An 11,918-nucleotide genomic window follows, 5' to 3' on the forward strand; every position below is an offset into this window, starting at 1 on the left:
AATGATAATGATAACAATAGTAATAATTGTAATAATGATGAAAATGATAATAACAATAATGATAATAATGTTAATACTAATGATATCAATTATGATAATAATAATGAAGTTAATAATGATAACAATACTACTACTAATAATATGATACTAAGGAGACGAAATATATTCACTAACCAGGAATATAATACCTTCTACCACAAACACACAAATATTGAATAAAAAAAAATGAATAAAACACACAAACGCACAAACAAACACACACACACAAAATAGATACACAGACAAAACGACAGATAAAGAACATATAGATAAATAGACTAATAGATACATAATAGATACAGTAGATAACACTGACCGATAATCAATATAATCACAGGCATTATTATCCGTTTCCTTTTCTTCCTTTCTTCGTCTTATGAAATTAGGTCCCTACAATTACGAAGAAATATTTTACTAATACCTTATTAGTTAAAAAAAAAAAAAAAAAAAGTGAGTAATAATGAATTTAATATCAATGAAAAATTAACATAAATGATTTTTTTTATCCGTCACCTCTACTCAAACACAACTATATGTAAATATATATATATATATATATATATGGAGGAGGGGGAGGGGGGGAAGGGGGAAGAGGAGGAGAAGAGGAGAAAAGGGAGGGGGGAGGAAGGAAAAGGGAGGAGGGGGAGGAGGAGGGGAGAGGAGGGAGGGAGGGAGGAAGGAGAAGGAAGAGGGAGAGGAGGGGGTGGAGGAGAGGGAGTGGAGGGAAGGAGAAGAGCAGGAGGAGGGGAGGGAAGGGGGAGGAGCGGAGTAGGAGGAGGGAGGAGGGAAGGAGGAGAGAGGGGGAGGAGGGAGGGGGGGTGGGGAGAGGAAGAGGAGGAGGAGGAGGGGAGGAGGAGGAGAGGGGAAAGGGAGGGGAGGAGGGAGGGAGGAGAGGAAAAGGGGGGAAAAGATAGAGGAAGGAGGAAAGAAGGAGAAGAGGGAGAGAAGAGGGAGGAGGAGAGGAGAAGGAGGAGGAAGGGGAAGGAAAAGGAAAGGAGGATGATGGGAGGGGAAGGAAGGGGGGAAGGGAAAGGGAGGAGGGGGAGAGGGGAGGGGAGGGGAGGGAAAGGGAGGAGAGGCGATGGGAGGGGAAGGGGGGAGGAGAGGAGGGAAGAGGAGAAAAGGGGAGGAGGGCGAGGTGGAGAAGGGGAGGAGGGAGGGAAGGGGAGGAGGAAAGGAGGAGGAGGAAGGAAGGAGGAGGAGGGGGAGGGAGAGGAAGAGAGGGGAGGAGGAGAAGGAGGGTGGAGGAGGAGGAAAGAGGGGGAGGGTGGGAGGAGGGGAGGGTGGAGGGGAAGAAGAGAGGAAGGGAGGAGGAGGTCGGAGGAGGGGGAGAAGGGAGTGAGGGAGGGAAGGAGAGAAAGAAGGAGAAGAGGAGAGGAGGAGGGAGGAGGGGAGAGGAGGAGGAGGGAGGAGGGAGAGAAGAAGGGAAGGGGGAGGAGGAGGAGAGGAGGAGGATGGGGGAGGAGGGAGAGAGGAGGGGAGGAAGGAGGGGGGCGGGGAGGCGGGAGGAGAGGAGGAGGAGGAGGGGAGGAGGAGGAGGAGGAGGGGGTGGAGGAGAGGAGGGACGAGGAGGAGAGAAAGGAGAGGAGGAGGGGGAGGGGAGGAGCAGAGGGGGGGGAGAGAGAGGAGAGGAGAGAAGGAAGGAGAAGGAGGGGGGGGGGAGGGAGGAATAGAAGAGGAGGAGAGAAGGGGGAGGAGGAAAGGAAGGGAGGGAGGAGGGGAGGAGGGGGAGGGGGGGGAGAGGAAGGAGGGAGAGGGGATTTTAGGGAGGAGGGGAGGGAGGGGGGGGAGAGGAAGGAGGAGAAAGAGAAAAGGAGAAGAAGGGAGGATGGAAGGGGAAGGAGGACGGAGGAGGAGAGAGGTGGGGGAGGGGAGGGGGAGGGGAGAAGGAAGGAGAGGGGAGGGGAAGGAGTGAAGAGGAGGAGGAGGGAAGGAGAGGGGTGGAAGGAGGGAGGAATGCAGGGGGGAGGAGGGTGAGGGAGAGGGGGAGGAGAGGGAGAGAGCGGGGGAAGGGAGGGGGGAGGGGGGAGGAGGAGGAGAGGAGGAGGAAGAGGGGAGAGAGGATGGGGAAGGGAGGGAGAGGAGGGGAGGTGAGAGGAGGAGGGGAGAGGGAAGGGAGGGGAGAGAGAGGAGAAAGAGGAGGGGAGGGAGGGGAGGATGGAGGGAGAGGAAGGAGGAGGAAGGAAGGAGGGAGGGAGGAGGGAAGGGGAGGAAGGAGGGAGGGAAGGAGGAGGGGAGGGGGGAGGGGAGGAGGATGAGAGGGAGAGGGGGAGGAGAGGGGGAGGGAGGGGAGGAGGGGGAGAGGGGAGGAGGAAGGGAAGAGGGAAGGAGAAGGAAAGAGAAGAGGAGAGAGGAAGAGGAGGGGAAGGAGAGGAAGGGGAGTGGGAGGGGAGAGGAGAGGGAGAGGAGGGGGGAGGGGAGAGGAGGAAGGGGGGAAGGAGAGGGGAGAGGAGGAGGGGAGAGAGGGGGAGGAGAGAGAGAGGAGGTGAGGAGGGAGGGAAGGAGGAGGAGGAGGAAGGAGGAGGGAGGAGGAAGGGAGAGAGAGGAGAGGGAGGAGGAAGGAGAGAGGGGAGGAGAAGGGGAAGGAGAGAGGAGGGGGGAGGAGGAAAGGGAGGAGGGAGGAAGGAGAGAGAGGAGGAGGGAGAGATAGGGGGAGAGGAGGAGGAAAAGGAGGAGGGGGAAGGGGAAGGAGAGGAGGAGGGGAGGAGGGGGAAAAGGGGGGATCATAAGAAGAACGAGCTTCACGCTTCGAAATAAATACTGGACATTTAGTTGTTTCATACGACAGAAAATGTTTAATAACAGAATAACTTAAATGAAAACATGTTGGGAAAGGAACATGCCACAAATGGCCTTATAAATAGATACATATTATATATTATATATATATAGATATATATTTATATTTATATATATGTATATATAGATATATATTAAAATATCCATAATTTATTTTTTATATATTATATATATATATTTAATATATATATATATATATTGTTGCTGCATCACTCACCATTAGTACTTTGAATAAAGGTCTGTTTCTTCTGGCTGTCACTACCTGCAAAGAAAAAAGGAGAAGGAAGATGAGTTAATTGAAATCATAGCACGCATAATATTGTTTGTCTGTTTATTTTGTTTGTGTGAGTGTGTGTGTTTGGTCAGTGTTATGTGTGTGACAATGGGAAAAGGGATGCTGTGTTTGTTTGTGTGTTCTATGTGTTGTGTTGGGGGGGGGGGGGCCCTCATGCTGCTCAGGCGCATTTGCTGCGTCAAGGGCCATATTTGTATTGAGGGGCAATGGTGGTGGTCTATCCCCTTACAAATCCTAATACTTACCTTTATTAAAACTTAAACTACCCTCTAATTTTAATTTTTTTTTTTTTTTACTAAAAATGGAAGTTGTATTTGTTGGAGTTTGTGTTTGTTTTTGGTATTTGATTGTTCTTGTTTGAGTGTTTGGATGTGTCTTTAACATATCGGCATTCTTATATCTCTATCTAATATCTTAAATCTATGTCTATATAATATATATATAGGACAGATAGATATAAAACATAATAGGTTGACATACTTGGAACAAGGACAAACAGTTATCTATAGAGGGAGAAGGGTAAGGGGGGGGGGAAGCAAGATGGCCCAGCCCACCGCCCGCCCGTCGCCGTAGGGGTAGGAGGCTGGCGACGTAGGAGTATGGTGTGCGTAGCGCCCCGGATGAGGTGGTATCCATGGAACGCGTGCGTCAGCGTAAGGTTGGCCGTTTTGTGGAGTATAGGATAGTCATTGGCCTCCCCCCCCCCCCCCCCCCCCCCCCCCCCCCCCCCCCCCCCCCCCCCCCTCTAAGGGCCTCGTATAGGAGTATAGGATCGTGGAGTAGGAGTAGCGTTCGTATGGTAGGTAGGAAGGACGCGTCGCCGTAGTTAGGAGTATGAGAGTGTAGGATATGGGTGTTGGGGGGTTGGGGATTGTGAGGAAGGTGAAGGTGAGGTCAGGGCGTCGTCGTCGTCTCCCCCCGTCCGTTATACGAAAGAAATGAAACCCTCTAAGTGCTTATTCTCAAAAAAAAAAAAAAAAAAAAAATATAAAATAAAAAAATAAAAAAACAAATAAATAAATAAAAAATAAAAAATTAAAAATAAAATAATTAAATATAGTTTAAATCGACGAAAAACGCTAAAATTCTATCACGAAAGTAAATAATTGACTTTTGTTGATATTATTCTAACCAGACAACTCCCCCTCCCTCCCCTCCCCCTCTCCCCATCCCCCCTCCCTTTTGAATCGTTTTGTCTCCATTGCAACAAAGAATAAAAGCCCCCCCACCCCCCCCCCCCCCCCCAAGAAAAAAAAAGTAATAGCAATTGCTAAGTACAGAAAATGCATTAAATTATCATGGATGTTCTGAATATAATGGATTTAAGAATCAATCCATTAAAACTCCAGGTGTGTTTACCTGGAAAATTATTCACGGAGTCTCCGATGAATAAAGATTAAATATATACATATCTATATCGTATCGAAAGGGCGATCGAGAATAAACCCATTAAATTAATGACAAGCAATGGATAGGAATCAAGAGGAGGATGAAGAACAAGAGTATTAGAAAACAAGTAAACATCATCCTTTTTATTTCTCCGTTGCATTGCAATGGTTTGGTTTTAAATCCACTTTTTGATTATAAGGGGTACTAATGATAATAACAAGAACATTGAGAATGAAGATTAGAATAAAATGAAATTAACAATGATAATGATAACGATCATAACATCAATGATGATAATAACATCAATGATAATAATAATAACATCAATGATGATAATAATAACATTAATGATAATGATTATATGATAATAATGGTAATGATAACAATGGTAAAGTAATAATAATAGTAAAATGATAATAATGGTAATGATAACAATGGTAAAGTAATAATAGTAAAATGATAATAATGATACTAATGATATTATTTTTCAAAAATTATGATGACAGTATCTTTAAAAATTATAATAATGATGCTAATAATGATAAAAATAATAATAATAACAATGATTATAATTATTATTATCATTATAACTATAATCATAGTAACATTTAGAAAAAAAATACAAATAAAGACGATGACAATGATGATAACAACAATGATAACAACACCAACAAAACCAACAATGATAATAACAATAAGAATAACAACCCTACCAATAATGATAATGATAATAATAATAAGGCTCCGCCCATCCCGCCCTAGGCCCCGCCCCCTCGGCTGTTCCGGGCTCGCCGACTTTCTCCGTCCGTTGTGCTCGGCGGCGGGTGACCATGCGTTCAAATAATGTTCCATCCTTCCAGGGCATATTTATGCTAATGACGCCTCCCAATTCTGTAGGCTGATCTAATGAGTGTGGTAGGCGATGTATGTTTTTATATGCAAATGAGCGATATATGCAGGGAGGGATGCCAATAGTATACCGCAGGTAACCGTTTGGATTCGCGGGTTGCGATGCTCTCTTGTTGCGGGAGGTCTTTTTTGTGTTATGATCGTTCTTCCTTTTTTTTCCTCGGAGGGAATGGTAAGTTTAAGGATAAAAAAAACGAGAAAAAGGGGACGTTCACCTTACCCACTCCTTCCCGAAATACTGCATACCTACGACTCATTCAAAATACATTGTTAGCAAACAGCAAGTTAAAGTGCTTCAATAAATTAGAGGCGATTAAGAATACGAAATATCCCCAACGTCACCATAAGTACTTGGATCGCTGGTATCGGTTCAGAATCCGTAGGGGGCGCCGGAGGTCACCCATGTCGGCTGGCAGGGGAGGTTTCTGGTAATTATGGTGACTGCTGGTGGCTTGGAAAATTCTGGACTTTTGGTTTTCAATGTTTATCTTTCATATTATTATATATTTTTTTAAAGGAATATTGAATATTTTTATAGATTATATAGTCATTAATCATATATATATACATACATATTTAGAATATGTATATACAATGCATAATAATATAGATATTTACATACATTTATAATATATACACCATCATTAAATATATTTTTACATACATATATTATATATATATTTTATCCCTATATATGTATGTATATATATTATATTATATATATTTTTATATTATATTATATATATGTATATATATGTATATATTTATATTTATATATATATATTATATTTTAGTATGTATATATATACATAGGTATATATATACATATATAACATATAAAATATATAAATATTATTATTTATTATATATATTATATATATATATATATATATTATATATTTATATATATATCATATATATATATGTGTTTTGTGTGTGGTGTGTGTGTTGTGTGTTGTGTGAGTGGTGTTCATATGCGTATAAGGTGTAAAACCTGAGTGTTAGTTTTGTGCTTTTTGGGGGATGCTTGGACCCATGCCAGCTTCAAACTAATCCCTTGGTCTACGTCCCAGCGCACGAGCTAAACATACCTGTTTCAATTAATATGATTTGGGACTGATGTCTACACAAAAAAAATCCCTTTCTTTTCTGGGAAAGTATAAAGCGTTGTTCACTTGACATCCCAATCTTCCGTTTTTTATTGAAATTTTTGTATCATTTTTTTTTACCCACCTGTTATCTCTCTCCTTTTTTAAATTTCATGCATTTTTATCTCCTCTTCTTAATTCTCGGGTCTTTATTTTTTTTCAATCCGTATCGTAAAATTTCCCCTTTTTCTTCATTCTCTCTTCTTTTGTGCTTCAAGGCTCTCGTATTTTCCCTTTCTTCACCTTTTTTTTCCTTTCGTTCTCATTTATTTATTTCTCATTTTTTTCCTTTTATCGTCTTTTTGTACCTCAAGACGTCCCTTTGCCCCCCCCCCTACCCACCCAGTCCTACCATTTACGTACCAGGAATGAGGTTATTAAGGCGAAGTCTGCGGTACGTCTTCGACCTTCCTCTCTCTGCCCCTCCCTTTTCCTCAATTCCTTCGCTCCTCCCTCTTCCTCCTCCTCTTCCCACCCGACCACCTCATTCCTCCTTCTCTTCTACTTCCTCCTCCTAATCGTATCTACTTCACCCCATTCGTCTTTTTATTCTGTTCTCTATCTCTTCTTCTTCTTCTTCTTCTTCTTCTTCCTCCTCGTCTCCATCCTACCTCACCACTTCTTTCCTCCCTCCTCCTATTCCTCCATCACCCTTGTTACCTCACTCTCTCAGCGCTCTCCATCTATCTAAACCCTTACTCGTCCTCTGTTTCCTCCTACTAATCCTTCCCCTTTTGCTCCTCCTCCTCCTCTTATCCTCCCCCCTCCACCTCCTCCTCTCCTTCTTTCCTCCTTCTCCCTCCACCTCCACCTCTCATTTTCTCCTCCTCCCCCCTCCACCTCTCCTTCTCTCCTCCCCCTCCTCCTCTCCTTCTCCCCTCCACCTCTCCTTTTCTCCTCCTCCCCCCTCCACCTCTTCTTTTCTCCTCCTCCACCCTCCACCACCTCCTCTACTTTTCTCCTCCTCCTCCTCCCCCCTCCACTTCCACCTCTCCTTTTCTCCTCATCCCCCCTCCACCTCCACCTCTCCTTTTCTCCCCCTCCTCTCCTTTTCTCCTCCTCCTTCCCCCTCTACCTCCTCCTCCTCTCCTCTTCTCCTCTTCTCTCCTGTTATTACCCTTTTCTTCATCATCTCCAATGTATATTTCCCGTTTTTCTCCCGCCATTAGCCGGAGCCAAGATGGCCGACTTCACTCTTGCTGACTCTGCCTTGATTTGCTTGACATGTGTGACTCTTTGCTTGCGGTTAAGTGGGGGAGGGAAGGAGGGTGGGAGGGGAAGAGGAGTGGGGGGAGGAGGGAGGGAGGGGAAGAGGAGTGGGGGAGGAGGAGGAGGAAGGGGATGGGATAAGGAGATAGGATGAGGAATGGGGGATGGGATAGGATAAATAAGGAATAAGAAGGGGGGAGGATTAGGAAGGAAGGGGGATAGGAGGAGGAATGGGGAGGAGGGGATAAGAGGATGGGAAGAGAGAGGAAAAAAGGGGGGAAAAAGAGGAGGAGGGAAGAGGAGGAGAGAGGAGGAAGGGGATCGATGTTGGGCTATGGGATATGGGGACAATTAATTAAGGAAAAGGTAAGGGGGAAAAAAAAAAGAGGTGGGAGGAGGGTGGGAGGGGGGAGGGAGGAACGGGGGAGGGGGGAGAGGGAAAGGGAGGGACGTGGAGGGGCGGGATGAGGGGGGGGGAGGGGGGGGGAGGAGTGGGAGGGAGGGGAGGGGAGGGAGGGAAAGGGAGGGGGGAGGGGGAGGGGAGGGGAGGAGGGGACAGGGGGAAGAGTATAGAGAAGAGGACGGAGATGTGTGCGGGTGGATGAGGAAGGGGGATGGGATAAGGGAAGTGGGGGGGAGGTGGGAGGGGAAGAAAGGAGGATTGGGGGGAGGAGGAGGAGGGGATGGGATACGGGAAGAGGGAGGGAGGGAGGGAGTGGAAGAGGTGTGGGGGGAAGAGGAGAAAGGGGAGAAAGAAAAAAGTGAAAACAAGAAGAAAAAAAGAGAAAAGGAAGAGGAGGAGGAAAAAGGAAAAGAAAAGAGAATGAAGAAAAATTGCAAGAGATCCTCAACAACTTTGGGAAGAGAAAGCGGGACAAAGATAAAGAATGAGAACAGAGGAAGGAAGGGGAGTATGGAATAAAAAGTGACAAGAAAAGAGGGGAGGGAAGGGGAGAAGAGGAGTGAGGAAGCGGAGGAGTGAACATGAAAAGAAAAAAGAGGAGGGAGGAAGCAAGGAAAAGAGAGAAGGAAAAAGAGGAGGGGAGAAGGTGGAAAAGGAAAAAGAGGAGGGAAGGGGGGATCGAGGGGATGGGATAAAGGGCAACGAAAAAGATGAGAAGGTACTAGGGAAAGGAAGTGAGAGGGGAAAGGGGGGAAAAAGGAACAGGGAGGAGGAAGGAAGAGGAGGGGAAGGGGATGAAGGTATAAGGGGATGGAGATAGGAGAGGAAGGGAAAAGGGGCAGAAAGAAAAGAGGAGAGTGAAAGACAAGAGAAAGAGAAAAGAGGAAGAGGATAGGAAAGAAAAGAAGGAAGAGGAGGGAAAGGAGAGGGAAGAGGAGGAGAGGCGGAGGGAGGCAGGAGTGAGGAGTAAGGAATACAAGAGGGGGGAAGGACAAAAAACGAAAGGGACGGGGAAAGATGGATGAAGAGGTGGGGGGGGGAAAGACGAGGAGGCAAGGGAGGAAGGAAGGAAGGAGGAAAGGAAAAAGGAGGAGGAAGGGGGGGATGGGCTGGAGGAAACGGGACGGAAGATGGGAAAGAAAAAGGAAGAGGGGAAAAGGAGAAAGGCAAGAGGAGAGGAAGAGGGAGAGGGGAAGGGGGGGATGGGTGGGGATGGGGATAAGGGAATGAAAGGGAAGGGGGGAGGACCAAAAAATGGAACAGGGGATTGGCGGGAAAGAGGGGAAGGGGGGGAAGAAGGGAAAGAAGATCAAGAAAAAGAGGAGGCAGAGAGGGGGGAAGAACAACCCTGAAGGACAGAACCGACGAAGGGCGTGAAAAAAAAAAAGAGTTAGGAAGGGGATGGGCTGGGCTCATTGGAAAGGAAGAGGATAGAAGGATGGAAGCGGGAGGGAGAAGAGGAGAGGAGGAAAAGCGGAGGAAGGGGCGAATGGGTGGGAACTAAGAAAAAGAACAACGAAAAAGCGGAGGGAAGGAAAGGAAAGAGGGAAAAAAGAAAAGAAGAGGGCAGAAAAAAAAGAGGAGGGGAGGAAAGGGCAGGAAGACGACGGGGCTGGGAAGGGAGGAGGTAAGGGGAGGGGAAAGGAGGTAGCGGGAAGGAAGGGGGAGAATACAAGGGGAAGAAGAGGAAGGGAAAGAGGAGGAAAGGAAAGAAGAAAAAAAAGAAGAGGAGGAAGAAAGGGGACAGGGGGGGGGGTTGAAAAGGAAGGGGGAGGAGGGAAAGGAGAGGGAGGGGGAAGAGAAGAGGAGGAAAAATAAAAAGAGGAGGAAAGGAAGGGAAAGAGAAAGAGGGAAAAAGGGGTAGAGGGAAAAAAGGGGAAGAAGAGGAGAGGAGGGAAGAAGGAAAAGGGGTTGGTGGAAGGGGAGGTGGTAAGGGTGTGGATGCGGAGGAAAAGAGGAGAGGAAGGAGAAAGGGGTAAAAAAAAAAATAAATGAGATGAGGAATAGTGGAGGGGAAGGGGGAGGGGTGGAGGAACGGAGGGGATGATATATTGATAATAATAAGAAAGAGGAAGGGGAAGGGAAGAAGGGGAAAAAGGAAGGAGGAAGGGGAGGTGGGTTATGGGGGGATTGGGGAAGGGGAAGGGGAGGGAGATGGGATGGGTGGAGGAATGGAGTGGAGAGGTTGAAGAGGAAGAGGATGGTGGGAAGGGGAGGGGAGGAGGGGAGGAGGTATAGGAAGGGGATGGGATGGGGTGATGGGATAATTTGTTGGGGGTGGAATGGGAATGGAAGAGGGAGGAGGGGGATTAAGAATAAAAGAGAGGGTATAAGAAAAGAGGAGGGAAGTGCGGGAAGTAGGGATGGTATTAAGGGAAGTGGGGAATGGATAAATTGGAGGGAGAGGGGGAGGGAGAAGGGGAGGTAAGGAGGGAGAGAGGGAGGGGTAGGAAAGGAGAGGGAAGGAGAGGGAGGGAGAGAGGGTGGGAGAGAGGAGAGAGAGGAGGGAAAAAGGAGGGAGTGAGAAGGGGAGAGGAGAGGAGAGGCAAAAGTAGGGGAGAGGAGAGGAGGCGGGAGACGAGAGAGTGGGAGGGAGAGAGGGAGGGACGGAGGATGGGAGGGAGGGCGGAGGATGGGAGGGAGGGACGGAGGGAGGGAGGGAGGGAGGGCGGAGGATGGGTGGGAGGGACGGAGGGAGGGAGGGAGGGAGGGCGGAGGATGGGTGGGAGGGCGGAGGATGGGAGGGAGGGAGGGAGGGAGGGAGGGAGGGAGGGAGGGAGGGAAGGAAGGATGGAATATGGGGAAGTAGGTGGGATGGGAGGGAGGGAGGGAAGGATAGCAGGGAGGTAGGGATGGGGTAGAGGAGGGAAGGGAGGAGGTAGGAAGAGAGAGAGAAGGGGGGGGGGAGAGGAAGGTAGGGAGAGGAAAGGGAGGGGAGGGGAAGTTGGGAGAGAATTAGGAGAGGGAGAGAGAGAGAGAAGGGGGGGGGGGGGGGGGGGAATGAGAAGAGAAGAGGACAGGGAGAGAAAATAGCCTTCACAAATTTCCATTATTCTCTGTCTGTCTCTCTCTCTCTCTCTCTCTCTCCCTCCCCCTCTCTATCTATCTATCTCTACCTTCCTTCCTTTTTTCTTTTCTCACTCACATTTCCTATCACTTCTCTTCTACATTTCTCTCTCCTTCTATTCTCCCGTATTCGCTGCACTGCGCGAGTCTAAAAGGTGATCGATCTACACCGTGCTTCGTGGTCTGTATTGGGTCATGATTAATCAAACAGGGGCTTTCTCGGGGACGCACACGAAGAAGAAGAAGAGGAAGAAGAGGAGGAGGAGGAGGAGGGAGGTAGGAGAGAAGGAGGAGGTGGGTGGGGAGGAGGAGGAGGAGAGAAGGACGAGGGGGTGGGGAGGAGGAGGGGGGGGAGGAGGAGGAGGGGGGGAGGAGGAGGAGGAGGGGAGGAGGGGGTGGGTGGGGGAAGGGGGGGGGGGGTGGAAGAGGTGGAGGAGGAGGAGGAGGAGGAGGAGGGGGAAGGGGAGGAGGAAGAGGGAAAGGAGAAGGAGGATAGTTCTAATGATAATGATAATGATAATGGTAATAATAGAAATGATGATAATAATAATAATAATAATAATAATGGTAATAATAATGATGATAATAATAATTATTATAACAATAATAATCACGATAACAATGATAATGATAATAATGATCTTGATGATAATTTGGATAC

This window comes from Penaeus japonicus, unplaced genomic scaffold (assembly GCF_977035675.1).
Source record: "Penaeus japonicus unplaced genomic scaffold, GWHDUDI00000001_assembly GWHDUDI00000014, whole genome shotgun sequence".
Lineage (NCBI taxonomy): Eukaryota > Metazoa > Arthropoda > Malacostraca > Decapoda > Penaeidae > Penaeus > Penaeus japonicus.